The following is a 21,558-nucleotide window of genomic DNA, read 5'->3' as shown; positions in this document are numbered from 1 at the left end:
TTGATCATTTTAGATTTCTCTTTAGAGTTCCTTACCTCACCTTGTGAGCTAGATTCACCTTCAACAGATTCATGAAAACCAAGACCAGTCTTGATAGCAGGAGACCTTTGACCTCTAAGAATATCATCCAAGGCTTTAGTACTATCTTGAAATCTCAAAAGTTTATCCTTTTCTTCTAATTTACCTTTCAAGATATTTACCTCAACTTGAAGTTGTTGCTTCTTCATGTCTTCTCCATCTTTCCTTCCTTCTTCCAACTGATGCCTTAGTTTGAGAATCTCCTTTTCTTGTTCTTCATTCAGATCCTGCTGCATTTGACGAACTTGGAAGGCACATTCTAGTTGAGATTTTAAGCTGGTGACTTCGTTTTCTTGTTTTGCAATAGCTTGGAGTAGATCTGTATTCTGCTTCTTTGATTCTTCAAGATCTCCTTTTAGTGAGAGGATTGTAGCTTCAAGATTTTCATAGTAGTTGGATCTATCTTTGAGTTTCTTGATGGTTGTGCTTCTTTCATTGACTTCTTTTCTTAATGATGTCACTTCATGCTGCAACTTTTGACATTGATTTTCTTTGTCCTTGAGTAACATTCTTACCTTGTTTCCTTCCTCTGATTGAGCTTTTAGTTTGGTAACTTCTTCTTTGAAAGCACATTCCCTTTTGTTCAATAGATCTTGTTGATCTTTAACTTTGTCTGTAAGCCTTCTAAATACTGCCTCTATTTGATACTTTTCTTGCTCACCCATAAAAGCATGTTCAGTAGTTTCACTATCACTTCCATCACTTTCACAAGGAAATATAGCAGGAACATCAGAGGATAACACATTCATACCTGATAATAATTCTGAATCTGATTCTGAATCCGAAGAACTTCTTATACCTAATCCCCAATCGACTCTCCCACTGTCATAGACCTTCTGAGATGTCTTCTTCTTCTTATGAGCTTTCTTCTTAAGCTTCTTTCCCATTGTTCCACGGATCTCCTTCAAGCGATCAAGCTTCTACCAAAGGACCTGCTCTGATACCAATTGTTGGAAATAATACTGAGAGGGGGGGGGGGGTGTGAATCAGTATTATCAAATCAGTAAAACTTTTTCAATTTCATACTCAGAAACATATACGCTACTTCAGTTAAGTGAACCCGCGTGTACACGGTACTGTGTCTAATGCAACTAGCGTATATCCAGAGATCTTATGATTCAATTAGCTTATCTTCAGTAAATGCATCTGAACATTATTAACCATATTAACAGTAAACAGGTGCAGTATAACAGAATAGATCATCACACAAAAGCCACACACATTAACACAAAGATATAAGGTGGAAACCCAATGTGGGTGAAATCCACCTGCTGCAAGTCATCTCAATCTTCTTCTTAATAAGAAAATCCTTTTACAATATTTGTACTGGTGCAGTCTTATACCAGTACGGGAGCTACAACCCCCTTTGCTCTTGTACTAGCCGATCCATTTACTAGTACACAGGCTGCTACTTGCTACAATGCTCCAAAGATCTTCCTTAGCTTTTGTACTAGCTTAGATACTAGTACGTAGGTGCTTGCCTACAGTCTTCTCTCCTCCAGGTACCACGTTTCATCAATTTTCAGACTGGATACACTGAAGCACAACACATAATCTGAAAGGCCACTTTTGATCCAATTTTCATACTCGACCCATAACTATCATTGAAGCTCAAAACAATCATCAAACTCTGAATCACTGAAACCCTGTTAACAACACCGTCACCAGAACACAGAGCAGACACAGAACTCTGTAATAACCATCAGACCCATCTGCAACTTCAAATGTCAAGCTTTACAATGTATACGCTACTTCGATGAATCAAACCCGCGTGTATACGCGCTTTTGCCAAAGACAAACTGCGTACAGATCTAAAAATAATTTCTCATAACTTGCAGTTGTACCAGACATCAGTTATACTCATAACACTTATAGAACAATACATGCGTCAGTATGTAGATCTAGAATAAGCATCATAAAGATAGTTCATTTCAAACCATTTGATCCCGATCTCTCCTTAGATCTTGTTCTCCATCAACCGGTGAGATCTCTCCTTAGCTCAGATCAAGCAATGCATCATCAACCCATAACCTGCATACTGGATCTAATACTTCATCAGATATTCAAGACATTTCAGATACACTTGCCTAATGATTTCCTTCTCCTTATATAGCCTTAGGCCTTGTTCAATACCAAGAGCCAAAACCATAGAAATCCAATACCATCAACTTCAAAAACTAGGGATCAACACGTCTGTCGAGACACCAAGGTCCAAAACCATAGGCACAACTTCCAAGGAATAACCGTCGTGGACCAAAGATAAGTTTTCCACATACACGCTCGTTTACTGAAGCCAACCAGCGTGTACATGCGACTTGGTATATAGTGAACCTGCGTATACGCGACTTGGTATATAGTGAACCTGCTTGTATACGCGACTTGGTATATAGTGAACCAGCGTGTATATATTTTTCTTCATACTTGTAGACTGATCATCAATTCCTTGCTGCTATCCTTCTGCACTATGATTTGTCATCAGTGTGATTTGCCATCAAGGACAACACTTGTCTCATAATGCCAACAATCTCCCCCTTTGGACTTGATGGCAAAGCTAACTTGTTACACTTAGAACTATCATCTGATTCCTTTGAGCTGTCCTCCATCAGTCACATCTAATATCTCTTCTGAAGATTCATCCAGTTATACATAAGTGAGATATTCTTCTATGAGAGGGTTGCCATCAAGTACAACACATGCATCATAATGCCAACACCTATAACCTTCTTTAAGCATGAAACATGGAAAATTGGGGGCACTCGGGAAGAGGCAAGAAGCTCCAATTTGTATGCCATAGTACCAATCTTTTACAACACTTTGTAAGGACCATAGTACTTTCGTGATAATTTATTATCCTTCCTAGCTTGCTTGAGGGATGTTTGTTTATATGGTTGTAGTCATAAAAATACCCATTCGCCTATATCAAAACTTCTTTCGCTGCAATGTTGATATGTCTGTTGTTTCATTTGATTCTATGTGAAAGTGAGGTTATTATTTTTCTTCTTGATATGTCCTTCTATATTGAGAGTTTTAGGAGTGCTAATTCATGCAAATGAATTACAAGGTATGGTCGGATTCATTTCTTCTTTCTCTGGTGTTCGTTCATGGTGTATATCCTCTTCCTTTAATGTTTCTTGATCCTTTTCTTCCTCCTCTTCACAATCAATGTAAAATAATATCTTCTCTGCACACTTATGACCTTTAGTATATTTTCTATCACAACTCTAACAAAGGTTGTTTTCTCCTTTTTCTTCCAATTTTTGTGGTGTCAACCTTGTAGGTTGTAGAAATATAGGAGCAACAAAACTTCCATCTTTATAATCGTGAGTGGTAGGATTTCTTGTTGTCGTAATTTTACTTTCAATTTTTCTTTCCAACCTGAATGCCTTCTCCAGTGAATCAAGTTCCCAAAGACAAACCTCATGTTGAATGTTATCCTTTAAAGTCCCTATGAAGACATCAATCCTCCGCTTCTTTGGAATATCATTTACCCTTATATTCAATTTTTGGACATCCTCAATGTGCTCTGCCATTGAACCCTTTTGTTTGAGATTTATCAATTGTCTAAAGAAGGTGTTGCTCTTTGTATCTTCATAATGTGCTATCATTTCCTCCATGAAAATTGACCAAATGACAAGTGCTTTACAAGAACAAATCCCTTTATACCATAAAAATTGATTCGGTTCTAAATATAAAGATGCAATACATACCTTTTGTAACAGTTGCACATCATGTAGGTCAAAATATTTCTCCATCTCTAGTATCCATGTTATGGGATCCTTGCCATCAAACTTCCTCATGTCGATCTTTGGAATATGGTGGGTCTTCAATCCAACGTTAGATTCTATGAATTCATGATTAACATTTAATTTTTTCTCATCATGCGTTTCCACTACTACATTTTCGTCATTAGGAGGCCTTTCTTGTGGCAACTTTGTCCCACCTTCCTTCAAACCTTCCATGTATTTCTTCAAATATTCCATGCCTTTCTTCAAATATGCTTCCCTACCATCGATATTAGATTCCATGGCACATATAAAACTATTTATCTTAGCTTCAATCACATTCTTAAAATCATCCATCCAATTTTTCTTACTAGGTGTTTCTATTTTCTTGATTCGAGTCATTATTTTTCTTACTTTTAGCAGCTCGATCTTGAATCTGTTCTATCTATGAAATTTTATATCTCGAATTTATGAAATCGTGACCTGCAGTAGCCCTCTACATCCTCTTCCGAATTCCACCAATCTGATTGAAATTGGATTCTCCAAGAAAGAGTTATTCCCAATCTCCCAAGATGGCCTGATTATATACTTTTTCTATAGAGTGAACTTGTACGAAGTGCCACGTGTCACTATTTCGACCTTCAGACCTGAAAACAATATACAGAAAAGTACAGTTCATCCTCTTTCTCTAAATTCTTACAAAATTTCAATATGATACTCAGAGAGACAGTTATGAAAATTTTCCCAAGGTCACTTGTTTGGGATGTAATTCACTAGCCTACAGAAACCCTAAATTGCTGGGACCATATCTCCACAAATATAGTGAAACAAGATTTTAAATTTGGCCCTGAGATTCAACACGATTTTGGACCGTACAAGTTTTAATTTCAGAGTTTGAACCTTCGTAGAAAAAATTTATAGTGAAAATGCCACAATGACCTGTTTGAGATGGAATTATAGACCTTGCAAAAACCCTAACTTCCTCAGATCATATCTTCTAAAATATATCGAGACGAGATCTAAAATTCGGACCCAAGGTTTAGAGAGATTTCATATAAAATGGGTCTTGTTTTTAGCTTCTGAAACGTCATAGCGAAAATGTTATAGTGAAAATTCCACGATGACCGGCTTGGAGAAGTGAAACCCTAGAATCCAAAGCTCTAATACCAAATGTTATGAAACCAGCTAACAAAAAGATAGAAAAGATAGATCAACAACTTCAAAATCAGCCTCTTCGAGGAGGCAAACTCCTTTACATTACATAAATTAACAATTCTTGGATGATACAAATGAAAAGACCTCCTTTCTATATATAAGAGTCTAAGGGATCATAATATAATCAGAGCCAACATAACAATAATAATGTAAGGGCACAACAATAACAATAATGGGCTTCTATGGGGCACAATAATAAGAATATGGGACTACATAGGAACAACAATATAATAAGGGGGTTGCACTAATAACAATAAGGAGTTACACTAGTAGCATAGGGACCTAACAATTTCCTTTGAAGAACTTTGGGTTTCTCTCAATATACACCAAATTTTGGAAAACTGCGCATTCAAAAACTAATTTATTTTGTTCTTCACAAAACCCGTGTCTCAGATTTTCAGTATTCTTCTTCATTTTCCCCAAACATCCAATGCAAAACTGTCACTTTTATCCTAGCATATTTCTAAGTTGAAATATTTTATTATGAGATAAAGATCAAATTTGCAATTTGGAAGAGGTCTTGAAGGCTAAAATGGTGAGTTATGTTATAACAAAACCATCATTGGAAAAATCATTCATAATAATCATCAATTTATTAAAAATAAATGAGAATAAGTATTACTTATCCACAAGAGCACAAATAATTATGAAATGGAATTATATGATGAATTATGATAAATAGAATAATAGAAATGGATGAAATGGATGTTAAGAAATGATAATAATAATGATAAATTAGTGGACCAACACTAACCTGATTTGGTTGTAATAGGAATTAAAGGAAAAATTCCAAGGTTGCCTTATGAGCAAACTATTGATGAGGTATGCCTTAAAATTATTGCATTTTCTTAATGATGGAACTTATGGAGACATATGTACTATGATGTAGGAAAGCATGAAATCACCCATATGGGTGGAGGGACTTGGCTAGAATATAATTAGTGTAGTTGAAAGACGTCAAATGTGTAGTGAGACAATGATTAAATATTTCAAGGATGGGGCCACTGGGATACACTAACTCCAATGGTGTCAATTGATTACAATGAAGCATGATATCACTGTATGGTAGCTTTGAAGACAAGGATGTGCCTTGAATTTGAACTCCTTCTGATGCGAGGAAGCCTCACCAAGTGATGCATCACGCAAGGGAATGAAAAGTAGGTAAGGGGATTCCTAAACTTGGAAGGTGAGTGGATACATGAAGAAGGGTAACCAGATTGACCGTGTGACTTAGAAGTAGAGAAGGGAAGGCTAGAAAATGAGTTAGGATTCTTGGTCATGAGTGTGGTTGATTGGAATCAGAAACATATTATGGTTTTATGATGAAGGAATGAGCCAATAATTGTTTCTTGATGGAACATGAGTAAAAGGAAAAATAGTGTTGGATATTGGAGGAATTCTACCCTCGATAACAAAGAATAGGGTCCAAGCCGTATTCGGTGCAGCAAAAGCACGAGGAGATACAAAGAACCACATAAAATGGTTGATCTCATTAAAATTCTATTTATAATTGTTTAGTTAATGGGCACACAACTGTGAATGTGCAACATGTCAATATAACTAAATGTTGTAAAGAGTTGGAAATATAAAGCTCCAAGGACAATATGTAGTCATTTTCTTTTGTTAGAATGTTTCTCTGTGTACATTGTTAGAGAAAACTAAGGACGGTGTTCCCTCAAGGGGGAGGGGTCTCTAACAACCCAACCATGAATGGCTTAATTTGGCCATGTAGTCTCATCATGTAATTGAATTATTAAAAATTAAATGGGTTGAGTAAGGGACATAGATTCCAAGAGGTCTGGAGAGGTCAGTTGCTTGGGAATTTCAACTTACTTGTTGAAGGGAGAAAAGTCTAAAGTATATGACAACCATGAAGGGATTATTTTTAAGAGTTGAATACATAACGATGGTCTATGGAATGGGACTTCTGTTGGAAATTATTTGGTTGCAACGCCAAGGGAAATTCCATGTTGGCTTGGAAACAAAAACAAGGAAAAGCAAACAATAAAAGGGTAGGAAAATTAATGAGAGACAGGGTACTAGTAGGGAATTACGTAGGATCAGAAAAAAGAGGGACAGGAGACTCATTTGGGGAAAATGAATTTTTAATTTAGGGGAAGATAAGAGACTCATGTGGGATGGTTCATCTAGGAGTGGAGAGCTCGAAGTCATCCAAAAAGGTGATCGAGCTGCAGGAGGCAGCGCATAAGAGAGGAGATGCAACTCGCCTTAGGTTTTTCTCTGAGTATTGTTTGTCCTTCAGTATAAAACTAGATGGTAGAGATAGTTGGATGTTGGAAGTCCCTACGCATTGGTGATTGTTTTCATAGTTGGTGGGTGGAGGAAGATAAACCTTTAGAGTCCATATTTCAGTTAATACATTGGTGTTTATTCCCTTGAGAAAGACCACCTAAGTCCCTTGGAATCTGGATCGAGGGTAACAACTGCAAGTAGATTGGCTGCAACTTGTGTATGATTTGGTGGAGAGTTGAAGTCTCAAACTTAGTTTCCCATATTCATTATAAACCAAGATAAGTTCCGTTTTGTATAATGTTGTATGGTTTTCATGTTGTTGTATGAATGATTGATATGTTCAGGGTTTTTACAACAATGTTCTCACTTGTGTTTATCTGTTGAATGGTTGGTTATGACCCATGTAAATATGTGTGAATTAATATGAGTGTTTCATGTTCTTAATGGCCAATGATAAGTATTCATATTCTACTACGTGTTGATGTTATCCCTATTTGAGTCGTGCATTGGGTTTCACTGCTTACATAGGTCAACATATATATGTGGCTTTGTATTACTAAAATGTAATTGCAATCCTATAATAAAGTTATGATTCATGAGATGACATTGTTTATCATGTTCAACAAAAGTTTCTTGTAAATAGTATCTCTATGTCAAGCACTTCCTTGATAGCAAGCAACATGGAGACCCTTTCATGTTATAGTGGCATAATTCTTGTTGTAGTGGGCTCTACAGCCCCTAACATTGTGCAAGCAGTTGATTCACAAATCAAACAACCTAGCTTGTGATTCCTAGAATTAGTCTATCAGTGCTCTCATGTATCTGTAATGCCCATAAATACATGTTTGTGTTTCTAGATTGAAATGGTATGTGTAACCAAATTAAATGTTTGTTGCATTTCCTATTTTGGGCATGGTATTGCAGAGAACAACATAGGACTACATTCTATCACTAAGATTCTAAATGGTATAAGATGCAATGTCTACACTTAATAAGAAATATTTGGTTACATTTATGGGTTAGAATGGTGTGCTAAGAAATTCATGAATGTGTTATGTTGCAATTGAATAAATAATATATCCAATAGAGCCTTGAAGGCAATAAAAAATACACAAAGATCTACACCAAGAATATGACAAAGACTAGCATAAGAACCTATTTTATCAATGAATAATGGTTACATAGAGGACACATGTTGATAGGGTCTGCATCTATAGAATTTTATGCACATTTACAACTTATAATAGTTTCTAGATTGTGCACCAGCATGTGAGTCATGTGTTGATGCCAAGGGAAATTTCCTCTCGCAATCTTAAAGACTTTTACCCCTACATAAGAGGCATCTCAGCCTTGCATTTTCAGTAGCCTCCATTCTTTCCCCAGGGTCTCTAGTGAGGAGGACTATAAGTCCCTTCTAATAGCCAAATGCCCTGGGAACCCTTAATAGGTGCCATACATCTAATTGTAGCCTTGACATGGAGTGTAGAACCCTTGGTGTGCAACAAGAGAAGTGGGAACCCTTCAAGAACCCACATTAAGCCTGTGGTAGTTAAGGGCTACAAAAGTGCATATGCCAGCATGCCTAAAATTCCCTACATCAATGTGAGAAAATTCATATGGCTAGGAACACATTGGAGTGGCTTTTGTCCAATCTCAGGAGGGGTAGCACATTAGTGAACCTTAATAATCCATAGGTGTTAGTGTTGAACATTAGTGTTGATTTAGAGTTCTACAGGACCTCTGAAGCATCATCATGGATGAAGAAATTAGTGGAAGATGCTTGATAGAGAGTTGGAGCAAGCTCTCATGATACTCAATGAATTCCAAATCAGGTGCATCACATAATGTTTTGGAAGGTGCCCCTAGTCCGACCATGGTTAAGGTTAACTATGAGTAGGTTTGCGAAAGAGGGTCAAGACTTAATTTTATAATGAAGCCAAAAACCTCATGTATTAGTCATGTGGAACCCTAGTCATGGAAGCCACGTGTTAGCTGTCAACACTTCCCTGGTATCACCAATGGATAAGGAAGCTAATGTTACAGAGTAGATGACATATAAGATTGGCAACCCCACTATTGGTCACAGGTCGTGACTATAGAAAAGTGCATTTTGGTGATTCAATCGAAGAGGAAACACGAGCATATAATAGTAAGGGAGTGACATTATGGCAATGGGGATGATTTGGCTACCACGCCAACCCAATGGCCACATTATTGGCCAATGGTGGTCCCCTTGACAGGTTATCCCATTGGGATCACCCAGGAACATTTGTGAGAGTGCAGGCAAAAGTGAGCAAGCTAAAATAAGTGGAATAACATGGCGAAGCCTCCATGTGCACCAATCACAAGAGAGGAGGTTGAGAAGGGGTGACCCCATTCAACTACTTAAAACTAGTACATGGAAACCTCAGAAATAAGCGTTGGGATGATGTAAGAAAATTGGCGTGTGCCTGATAGTCTTACTATTGGGTGGATGGATGACCTACAGTCCACATAGTCTTGGAAGTTTAACTGAAATAAGGAAACAAAGGCATGTTAGTAAGCGTTGGGCAAGGCCTAGTAGGATGACGTAAACAAGCTACATGGTTGGCCCCACACCATCGTTGTGGTGATATTTGTCGGGGATTGGCCCACTTGCTGAATCAGCCTAACAAGGTTTATACTCGAGGAAGTTTAAGTAGTGCCCAAAGTCTAAGTGACAAGAGGAGGAGAACTGAGATGAAACCATCCCTGCAACAAAACCCCGACGGGTTGAAATGGGTGAAAAGTTGTAACAATCGGGAAGGGACAGTGTAGGTGGAGTCCACACAGTTGTGATAGCACAAAGGTAATCATCTAGCATGATTAAAAAGGGTGAACGAAATGGAAGCTCCAAGAGTTAGGCATCAGGCCACGCAGAAGCATTCTGATAGAACTTGAGATGGAAACCTTGTTAGGCTTTATGGTCCTGGAAGTGGTTTACCACCTAGTTGATTGCGCATATCAACAATGCAGAACTTATTCGAGGGGTACCCCTCCCAAAAGCACAATTCGCTTAGGACTAGTTCTAGAGCTAGATTTTAGAACTCAGTGACTTTTGGTTAACAATGGAAGTTGGTGCAAAATAAAGGTCTCAGTGGACCCTCTCTCCCTTCTTTGACAATAGGAAAAGAGGCTGCATATTATTGACTCTAAGGATATGATAGTGGCAAGTGATATCGATGTGACATCATCCCGTTGGTTGGAGGCCAACAAAGTTTTAGGTGTGCAAAGCGGTATACACCAAGCAGTAAGCGTTAGGACATGTCATTAGATACAACTCACCCCAACATGCCCTAGATTAGCAAAAGGAAGTGCATAGCGGACCCCACATGGGAAACTCATCCCATGAGGGAGAGCTCAGTGGGTTAAAAAGAAGGCTTGAAATAATACACCAACATTTAAGGGCTATGAGATAAGCCCTGACCCTTGGTCAGTTCACATAGCAATAGATTAGGGGCATGGTGGGAAAAAGGAAGGCACAAATAAAAGCATCGGGCTTGGGAGCTCCAGCTTGAGCACTCAATCTTTGGACAATTTGCATAAAAAAAATACAGATGGTGCTAAGACATTAACCAAGCGAATTCATCCCATGAAAGGCATAAATAGGCTAAGCACCTACAAGCTTATCCGACGGTCACACGATGATTATGAGGTCACCTCTGGGATCAATCCTAAGGGTGGTTGGAAATGTCGAATCGAAGGCTATTGGGAAAGGAAGAGAGAAACATTTCTTTTATCACCCCATTCCTTCTACTGCAAAGAAGCGGTTGGGTGACGTTACACACAATAAGAAGTTTTCTTCTTTTCATCCAACTTTTTGTGCTATACTTATGACCTTTGTACCGCATAGCATTGTGGTGTTTCAACTGGAATATACCAAACACATAAAAGAATGAATTGTAAATTAATAAACATATTCATATATATAACTTGGAAAGTATCTCAAAAAAACACTCATGGATTCACATTCATAGTATATTATAAAATAAATTATTAATTTTTTTCAGACTAGTGAAAATACATGATTTCGTATTTGTCTTTCAAACCATTTCCTAAACCAAATTCTCTCTTCATAAGATTGGCACCTTGGGCATGACGAGCTTCTTTAACCAATGCAAGCACCCCTTCCCATGATAATGTACCATGATATCGTTCACATATTTCAATCCATGACTTCATCCAATCATTGCAATGTATAAATGTAGTACATCCCACTCTCTACCAACTATATCATAAAATCATAATTCATCAATAAATATTAGTTACAATGGTTAATATTAATAATTGATGAAAGAAAAAAAATTATATATATATATATATATATATATATATATATATATATATATATATATATATATAGCGAGAGAGAGAGAGAGAGGGATCCACATTAAATATTTAATTACCTTTCACTTTCATTGTTCTTCCCTTCCCCAACAAGTGCTTCCCTTCATATTTTGTGATGGAGTTCACATCCCATGTTCAATTGACACGCATACTTCCTGCTAATATAGGAAGATATTGAGTAATGTACATAATTCATATGCCATATATCCCTCTACCATTGAACCTCGAGGACTTGCTATATGTTGAACCAAATCCTTTAATGATTTCAAGTGCCTCTCAACCATCCACATTGAACTTATGTGTACAGGTCCACACAATTCAATCTCCTCAACTTGTTGTATGAGGTAGTGTTAGTCTACATTGATAAATGTCAGAGATAGATACTTTTGCATTTCACACATTCGCTAAAGAATTTCTCTCTTCTAATGCTTTATATCATCTTTATGTATTTCTTTTAATTTTAACCATCTACAAATGATGCAAGAAAATAAGTATAGCATGTTTCAACAAAACATAATATATTACATTACAAGTAAAACACATGTCATTAAGTTAATTAACAACTAATTGAAAAAACACTCATCATATAAATTTCTACTTACATCATGTATTTTCCAAGGTCATACATAACTTGTTTGACATTGTTGTTAAAGTCCTCTGGGAGAGATAGATGTACAACATACTATAAAAGTAAAAATGAAACATTATTTGTTTAATCCAAACTAGACAAAAAAACCATAAAGATGTATATATACCAAAATAAATTCGTTAATGAAGGTATGCCAACCATGTTTTTTTACACCACAAAATTCACCTTTCTTTGTTAATATATTATTAATGTTTGAAGAAAATCGTATGGGAAATTTAATTCTTTGAATTACCTATTTTATATCATCACTTTGATTCTCTATTAATAACCATGAAAGGGTGTTTCCATCGCTATTTGATCGTACCCCACTCTTCATTGCATTATGGGCTTCCACAATGTCATTACAAAATTTCTTGACTTTTTCTTGATCCCTCCTACCATCTATGATCTGCTATTCGTGTATCAAACAAATGGGATATTATTAGGTGCTTATAGTAGGGAAACCTCATGAATTGAGTGGGATAACATTTCATTCCTCATGGAATACTGTGTCTTTCACTTCAACGATTTTTGTTAACTGAGGTGTCATTCTCTGTGGTTTTAATCGAGTCTCTTGTTTCCCATTGAAAATATATTTTTTAATAGCACGATGCCTATGGTTCTTAGAGAGGAAGTTCCTATACTCATAAAACACCTCTTTTCCAAAACATGTTGAATGACAAGATTTCATCTTAGGAACATTTGATGGACATCCAAATTTACCATCAGTTTGAAGGCCTCCAAGAAATGGATTAATAACGTCAATTAGAAATGAAGGGATTATTTAAAATACATGCATGATATGATCTAATTGAAATAATTATATACTATTTAATTCATTCAATGGAACATTACATACCACAAAAATGTCTTAGTCTTAGGGCATCATTAGTTGTCCATAAAAATATTCCATGAAAATGAAATGTCTTTGCCTTATTGTTTTACAGATGTCATACATAGTGATGCTGACCCATAACTTCATTAACTCGTCGATAAGAGGCTAGCTATATAAATTCATATATTTAACTTGGTAATTACCTAATTGTCTAAAATTACACATAATTACTACTATGATATATACATATAAGTAAATAAATAAATATAACATATTATGCAACAAAAAAGAAAAATGAAAATGTTACAATATTCAAAAAATTAATGTGAAGAAATACCTTGAACAATTAATGTCAACATAATGTACCCCCTCTTTATCAGCATCCAAGGAGTAAGGTTATTGTTGATAACAAAGATCCACCACACCGAGTAAATAGACCTGAGCTCTCCAAATGGATTAACATTTTCAATTGCCAATGAAAGCCTAGCATGACAAGGTCCATGTTTAAAATGCAATCATTTTTCCTCAATTTCTCTAAATGCATTACCATCTACAGGCATTTGAAGAAAACCATCTTCACTTATCTTACATGCATGGAAATCCATAGCCTTTTCTATGCTTTCACACCTGAAAACTCGTTGAAAATGTGGAATCATGGGAATATGAAGAAGAACCTTTTGAGGCAAATTTTTTGTTATTTAATTAGTCTATATCTATTGTTATTACATTTCGGGAAAAAAAATTGATGCATTTTGTCCATAATATATAATATGATCATTAGGACATGCATCTATATCTTGATACTCCATTCTAATTTCTTTCATACCAACACATAAATCCCAGTATATCTGAGGTACCTCATTTTCTAATAATAACAAAAATTCACTTAACAATCTAGTAAAACATAAGAAATCAATAGTAAGTGTAAACATTATTGATCATAAATATTGCATTCTTATTTTACACATTAATTAACACTAAAAAGAAATGGGGGGGCAGGGGGATCAACCTTTCATGTCATGAAACATATTACATTATACCTTAGGATCTGTGTCATACAAGTGTTTGAAAAACCATTCAAAACCTTTAAGACCACCAACAATAATGTAGTAGAGAGAACATTTTCTCTTGAGCCTCCATTAATTTGTGCCGTTGCCTTCTTTAGCACTGGTTTAACATCAAAAAAAACATATTCATTCTCATCAACTCCAAGCATGTCTTGTATCAGTTGATTTGTCCCATCATCTGGAACTATCATGTCATGTTCTTGCATAGGATCATTATGATCTTGAGCTTCAATATTTGTTCCATCTTCTTCAACTTGTAGAACATCATTTCTAACACTAATACTTGGTGAAATATTCAAATCACAGTACATAGGGGGGCATTTTGACTTTATAATAATTTCAAACAATCATGTGAAATAATTGGTTTGCAGAACAAATATTATAACAATAAATTATTTTACAAATATGATTAATATAAAGAAAATATATATAATGATTCATAAATAGAATAAGCTTAACACCATAGGATATTCGTTCCGCCTTCAATGTTCACATTCTTCCTACAATGCCTATGTTGGGTCCCTATAATACTAGTGATTACCCCATTACTATTGTAGTTATACCCCTTATTAATATTTTTGTGCCCCTATTGCCCCCATATTGTTATTACTGCGCCCCATAGAATCCCTCTATTGTTATTTTTGTGGCCTTATATTATTATTGTTAGGTCGGCTAGATTATATTGTGACTCCTTAGACTCCTATATATAGAAATGAGGTTTTGTCATTTGAATCATCGAAGAATTGTTCATTTATGTAATGTAAAGGAGGTTTCCCCCTCGAAGAGGCTGAATTCTAAGGCGTTGATCTATCTTTTCTATCTTTTCTTGAGCTGGTTTCATAACATCTGGTATCAGAGCTTTGGATTCTAGGGTTTCGCTGCTCCAAACAGGTCATCGTGGTATTTTCGCTATAACCTTTTTTCTGCTACGTTTTAGAAGTTCCAAAAAAACCCATTTGAGAAGAAATTGCACTCAACCTTGGGTCCAAATTTCAGAGCTTTTTGCGCTATATTTGCGGAGATAGGATCTGAGGAAGTTGGTCTTTTTGCAGACTCCTGAATTACGTTCCAAACAGGTGACCTGGGGAAAATCGTCATAACTTTTGTTCTGAGTATCGGATTGAAATTTCGTAAGAAGGTATAGAAAGAGGACGGATTGTAGTTCTTTTGTATATATTTTTCAGAGTCAAAGGTCAAAATAGTGACACGTGGCACTTCATACAAGTTCGCTCTACTGAACTAGTCTATAATCAGGTCACTGCGGGAGATTGTGCATAACTCTTTCTTGGAGAATCCAATTTGGATCAGACTAGTGGAATTGGAAAGAGGACACAGAAGGCTACTATAGGTCACAATTTCATAACTGGATGATTCGAAATTACAGAGATACATCAGATTCAATATCAGGCTTCTACAAAGTGAAAAAAGGTGTGTAGTTTTTTTTTTTAACTTTTGCATAAGCTTCGTTTGAAGGAATTCAAAGGGCATAGTAAAGCATTATTATCGGTAATTGATGCCCCGAGGAAAGAAAATTCAAACACCTAGTAAGAAACCTGAAAGCTCTAGCATGACTTATGAAGAAGAGGAAGAAATGCAACATGATATAGAAAAATTACGAGACCAAGTGCAACAAGTGTCACTTGCACAAAAAGGAACAGAATCTAAGATGGATGGTTTAAAGAAAGATGTAGAAGCTAAGATGGATGGTTTAAAGAAAGGCGTAGAAGCTAAGATGGACGATTTGAAGATAGATTTGAAGACAGACATGGAAGAATTGAAGAAGTTGCTACAAGAAATGGTCACTAATGGTGAAAGGGTAGTAAAGGAAACTCATGATGAGAACAAAAGAAATGTTGATCATGATTCCATAGACTCTAATGTTGGATCGAAGACCCACCATATTCCAAAAATCGATATGAGGAAGTTTGATGGCAAGGATCCTGCAACATGGATATTACAGATGGAGCAATTCTTCGATCTCAATAATGTGCAAAACACACAAAAGGTACGTATGGCAACTTTATATTTGGAACCAAATCAGTTTGTATGGTATCAATGGCTTTTCTCTCGTAAACAATTTATCACTTGGGCAATTTTTACGGAAGAATTGATAGCACATTATGAGGATACAAAAAGCAACATTTTTTTTAGCCAATTGATAAGTCTCAAACAAAAGGGTTCAATAATGGAGCACATTGAGGAGTTCCAAAAATTGAACATAAGGGTAAAAGATATTCTAGAGGAGCATAGGATTGATGTGTTCATAGGGTCTTTAAAGGATAATATCCAACATGATGTTCGCCTTTGGGAACTTGATTCATTAGAGAAGGCATTCAGGTTAGCTAGAAATATGGAAAGCAAAATTATGGCAACCAAGAAGCATACCACTCACAACTATAAAGACGAAAGTGTTGTTGCCCCTAGTCTTCCACAACCTATAAGGTTGACACCACAACAATTGGAAGAAAAAAGAGCAAAAGGGCTTTGTTACAGTTGTGATAGCAAATACACTAAAGGTCATAAGTGTGCTGAGAAGAAATTATTTTACATAGATTGTGAAGAGGAAGAAGAAAAGGAGCAAGAAAAGTCAAAAGAAGAGGATATACTTCAGGAACAAAGCCTAGATGAAGAACAAATAAATCTGACCATATCTTGTAATGCATTGGCGGGAATTACCACTCCTCAAACCATCAATATAGAAGGACAAATCAAGAAGAAAAAGGTAATAGTGTTGATTGATTCAGGAAGCACCCACAATTTTATTCATTGTAAGGTAGCAAAAGAATTGAATTGCTTCCTATATCCAACACCAGAGTGTCAAGTGATGATTGCAAATGGAGGAACAATAAATTGCTCTGAAAAGTGCCATAATATCAAGCTATCCATGGGAAAATATGTATTGACTAGCCCAATGCTTTCCATTCCAATGGGAGGTGCTGATGTTGTACTAGGAGTCCAATGGCTACAATCCTTGGGTACAATAGCTTTTAATTTTCAAGAACTTTTCATAAAATTTTCTACGGAAGGAAAGGAAGTTGAATTAAGGGGTATTGCAGGGAAACCAGGAAAGATAATCAGCTCTAATGGTATGACAAAGCTTCTAAAAAAGGAGCAAAGAGGTGTAATTGCACAATTATGTTCGCTAGATGTTTCCACATCGGAATCATCTATTTCTCCAGATCTCCAAAAAGTCCTGGACAATCATTCCAAGGTATTTGAGACTCCCAAAGGTCTCCCACCTATGCATGATCATGATCATGCTATTCATCTGATTCCAGGAAGTGTTCCTCCAAACATCAGGCCATACAGATATCCCTATGTCCAAAAGAGTGAAATTGAACGTATGGTTGCAGAAATGCTAGAGGCTGGTATAATTCAACTGAGTCAAAGTTCTTTCTCTGCTCCAGTAGTATTGGTGCACAAGAAGGATGGATCATGGCGCATGTGTCTGGATTATAGGGAGCTCAACAAGCTCACTATTAAAGATAAGTTCCCCATTCCTGTCATTGATGAATTACTGGATGAATTGCATGGATCAATTTACTTCACCAAGTTGGATCTTCGTTCAGGATATCATCAAATCAGAATGAAGACTGAAGACATTCCGAAAACAACATTTAGAACTCATGAGGGTCATTATGAATTTTTGGTCATGCCTTTTGGCCTTACCAATGCACCTTCAACATTTCAAGGTTTGATGAATTCAATTTTCAAACCATTCCTTAGAAAAATTGTGTTAGTATTTTTTGATGATATACTAATCTACAACAAGTCTTGGAAGGATCATGTTGAACATGTTGACAGGGTGCTACAACTATTGGAGGAGAAACAATTATATGCAAAAAGATCCAAATGTTTCTTTGGAGTCTAGGAGGTGGAATATCTGGGTCATATTGTATCTCATGAAGGAGTTAAGGTAGACCCTAGCAAAATTAAAGCCATTAAGGAATGGAGAATCCCCACATCCATAAAGCATCTGCGAGGATTTCTAGGGTTGACAGGGTATTATCACTAGTTTGCTAAGAATTATGGGAGAATAGCAGCACCTCTAACAACATTATTGAAGAAAGATGCATTTTCATGGACTCTGGAAGCAACAAAGGCCTTTGAACATCTTAAAGAGGCAATGTGCCAAGCACCGGTCTTAGCTACACCGGACTTCACAAAAACCTTTATTGTGGAAAGTGATGCTTCAAGAAATGGAATTGGTGCTGTTCTAATGCAAGATGAAAGACCCATTGCTTTTGAAAATCGTCCAATCAAGGGAAAGTTTTTAAGCAAAGCTATTTATGAGAAGGAAATGTTGGCAATACTCCATGCACTTAAGAAATGGCGACCCTACCTAATGGGAAGACACTTCAAGGTAAAAATGGATCATGATAGCCTTAAATACTTTTTAGAACAAAAATTATCCTCTGAAGAGCAACAAAAGTGGGTCACAAAGATGTTGGGTTATGACTTTGAAATCATCTACAAAAAAGGGAAGCAAAATGTGGTGGTAGATGCACTCTCAAGAAAGGATGAGGATGTGGAAGCATTGTTGTGCGCCATTTCTATTATCCAACCAGATTGGATAAATGAAGCAAGGGAGGAATGGAAGAATGACGAAGAAGTGTGGGCACTTATTCGAAAGTTACAACAAGATTCCAGTACGTCTGATACGTTTAGCTGGCAAAATGATTCGTTATGGTACAAAGATCGCTTATACCTCTGTAAGAATTCCCAGCTAAAACAAAATATTCTTATGGAATTGCACACTTCTCCCTTAGGGGGGCACTCATGATTTTTAAAAACTTACCACAGGGTGAAGAAGGAATTTTTTTGGGATGGCCTTAAATCAGATATTCAAAAGTTTGTGGCGGAATGATTGGGTTGCCAACAAAATAAAGTTGAAACAATTAAGACACCGGGTCTATTAGAACCTTTATCCAATCCAAGCCAATGTTGGGAGGAGGTTTCAATGGATTTTATCACAGGTTTACCCAAGTCTGAGGGAAAGAGTGTCAGCATGGTGGTAGTTGACACACTTACCAAGTATGCACACTTTTGTGCATTTTCACATCCATTTAAAGCCAGTATAGTTTCTACTGCATTTATGGAAACAATTCAAAAGCTACATGGAAACCCAAAGATTATTGTAAGTGACAGAGATCCCATTTTCATTGGAAATTTTTGGACAGAATTATTTTCTTGTCTTGGTACTCAGTTAGCTCATAGTTCATCTTATCATCCTCAATTTGATGGGAAAACTGAGATAGTAAACAAATGTTTGGAAGGGTATCTTCGTTGCTTTGTATCTGATAAACAGACACAATGGGTCAAATGGTCGCCTCTGGCTGAATGGTGGTATAACACTTCCTTCCATACAGCAACAAAAATGACCCCATTTATGGCACTTTATGGGTATCAACCACCATCCATCACATCATATTTAAGAGAAAATTCTAAGGTTTAGGCAGTGGAACATCACATTGAACATCAACAACAAGTCCTCCAACTCTTAAAGGATAACCTCGTGTTGGCACAGAATAGAATGAAACAACAGGCAGATCAACATCGCAGTGAAAGAAGTTTTGATGTAGGTGATTGGGTATTCCTACGGCTACAACCATATAAGCAAATGTCCCTCAAGCAAGCTAAGAAGGATAATAAATTATCGCCAAAGTATTATGGTCCATAGAAGGTGTTGCAAAAGATTGGTACTATGGCATACAAATTGGAGCTTCCTGCAGCTTCTCGATTGCACCCAGTTTTCCATGTTTCATGTTTAAAGAAGGTTATATGCGAAAAGCTCCCAGTTCAAGCAATATTGCCAGAACTTGACGAGGAAGGAAAAATTATATTGGAATCGGAAGAAGTCACCGAAACAAGAACTCGACAGCTACAAAATTGATCAATTTCAAAGTATCTTATCAAGTGGAAGAACTTACCCGCTAAAGATTCCACATGGGAGGATGAGAATTTTAAGCAGAAGTATCCAGAACTACTCAAGCGTTGAGGACAACACTTTTTTGAAGGAGAGGGGCATGTTGGGCCCCTATAATATTCGTTCCGCCTTCAATGTTCACATTCTTCCTACAATGCCTATGTTGGGTCCCTATAATACTAGTGATTACCCCATTACTATTGTAGTTATACCCCTTATTAATATTGTTTTGCCCCTATTGCCCCCATATTGTTATTACTGTGCCCCATAAAATCCCTCTATTGTTATTTTTGTGGCTTTATATTATTATTGTTAGGTCGGCTTGATTATATTGTGACTCCTTAGACTCCTATATATAGAAAGGAGGTTTTGTCATTTGAATCATCCAATAATTGTTCATTTATGTAATGTAAAGGAGGTTGCCCCCTCGAAGAGGCTTAATTCTAAGGTGTTGATCTATCTTTTCTATCTTTTCTTGAGCTGGTTTCATAACAGTATATAAGTTGTTCAATATAAAATTATCCACGAAGTTTTTCACCTAAAAGAATTGCAAGGGTAATAACGTTTCCCATCATTAACCCCTTGAATATTATTTAATCCCCATCTAATGATTTTTTACATTCTTCCCACAACAAAAAAATAATTACATAAAACAAAATATGTTTTTTGCTCACAAAAAATACCTTATAACCTTTCACAATTATTGTAGTTATAGAAAATATGTCACAACATCTCTTACATATGGGGTATTTATAAATTTATTTATCATCACAATTGTGATGTTACATGACTAGTCAAAGTCAAATATGACCAGTCAAATAAATGGTCACATTAACCTTGGGGTCAAATAAACAGTCACATTAACCATGTGTCATCGCAATTGCAACAATTGATGCCTATCGTCACAATTTCAACACAAAACATTGTCCATATAACTTGCAACATACTATTTTTGTCATATCCATTGTGATGCATGAGAAATGGTATGTCGCACTTATGACACACAACAAATATGTTGTCATAATTGTGATTAACACGAGTACCAAAACTATAAAAATGACATTTTTTTCTTGACCTTTGCGAAAGTATGCGCCATACAATCAGAATAGGTTGTCACAATTTAGTCCTATATGTAATAGTAGCTATGCAACTTCAATTTTGTTTTTAATCTTGAGACACTCAACTCTTCGTTTATTTTTGGGTTCAACTAGCTTTTGTGACCTCAATAAGTAAATGTGGTGGTGGTCATACAAAAAACAATTTTCTAGGTTAGGTTTTCCTTTCCATTTCGTTGTGGTAACTTGCATAGTATCATTTCTATCAATAAATTTTAAGCCATATCAATGAAATTTTATTCTCATATAATAATAGTACTCATGTTCTCATTTTTGTGCTTGATTTTCCCAGATTCTTTGCTTCTAAATGTTTATAGTGCACAAAAGATACCTCTAAGGGTAAGTTCCTGTATT

This window comes from Pinus tabuliformis, chromosome 5_2 (genome assembly GCF_031772625.1).
Source record: "Pinus tabuliformis cultivar Carrire ecotype Pingquan chromosome 5_2, CPIR1, whole genome shotgun sequence".
NCBI lineage: Eukaryota > Viridiplantae > Streptophyta > Pinopsida > Pinales > Pinaceae > Pinus > Pinus tabuliformis.
Note: the sequence above shows the minus strand (reverse complement) of the source record.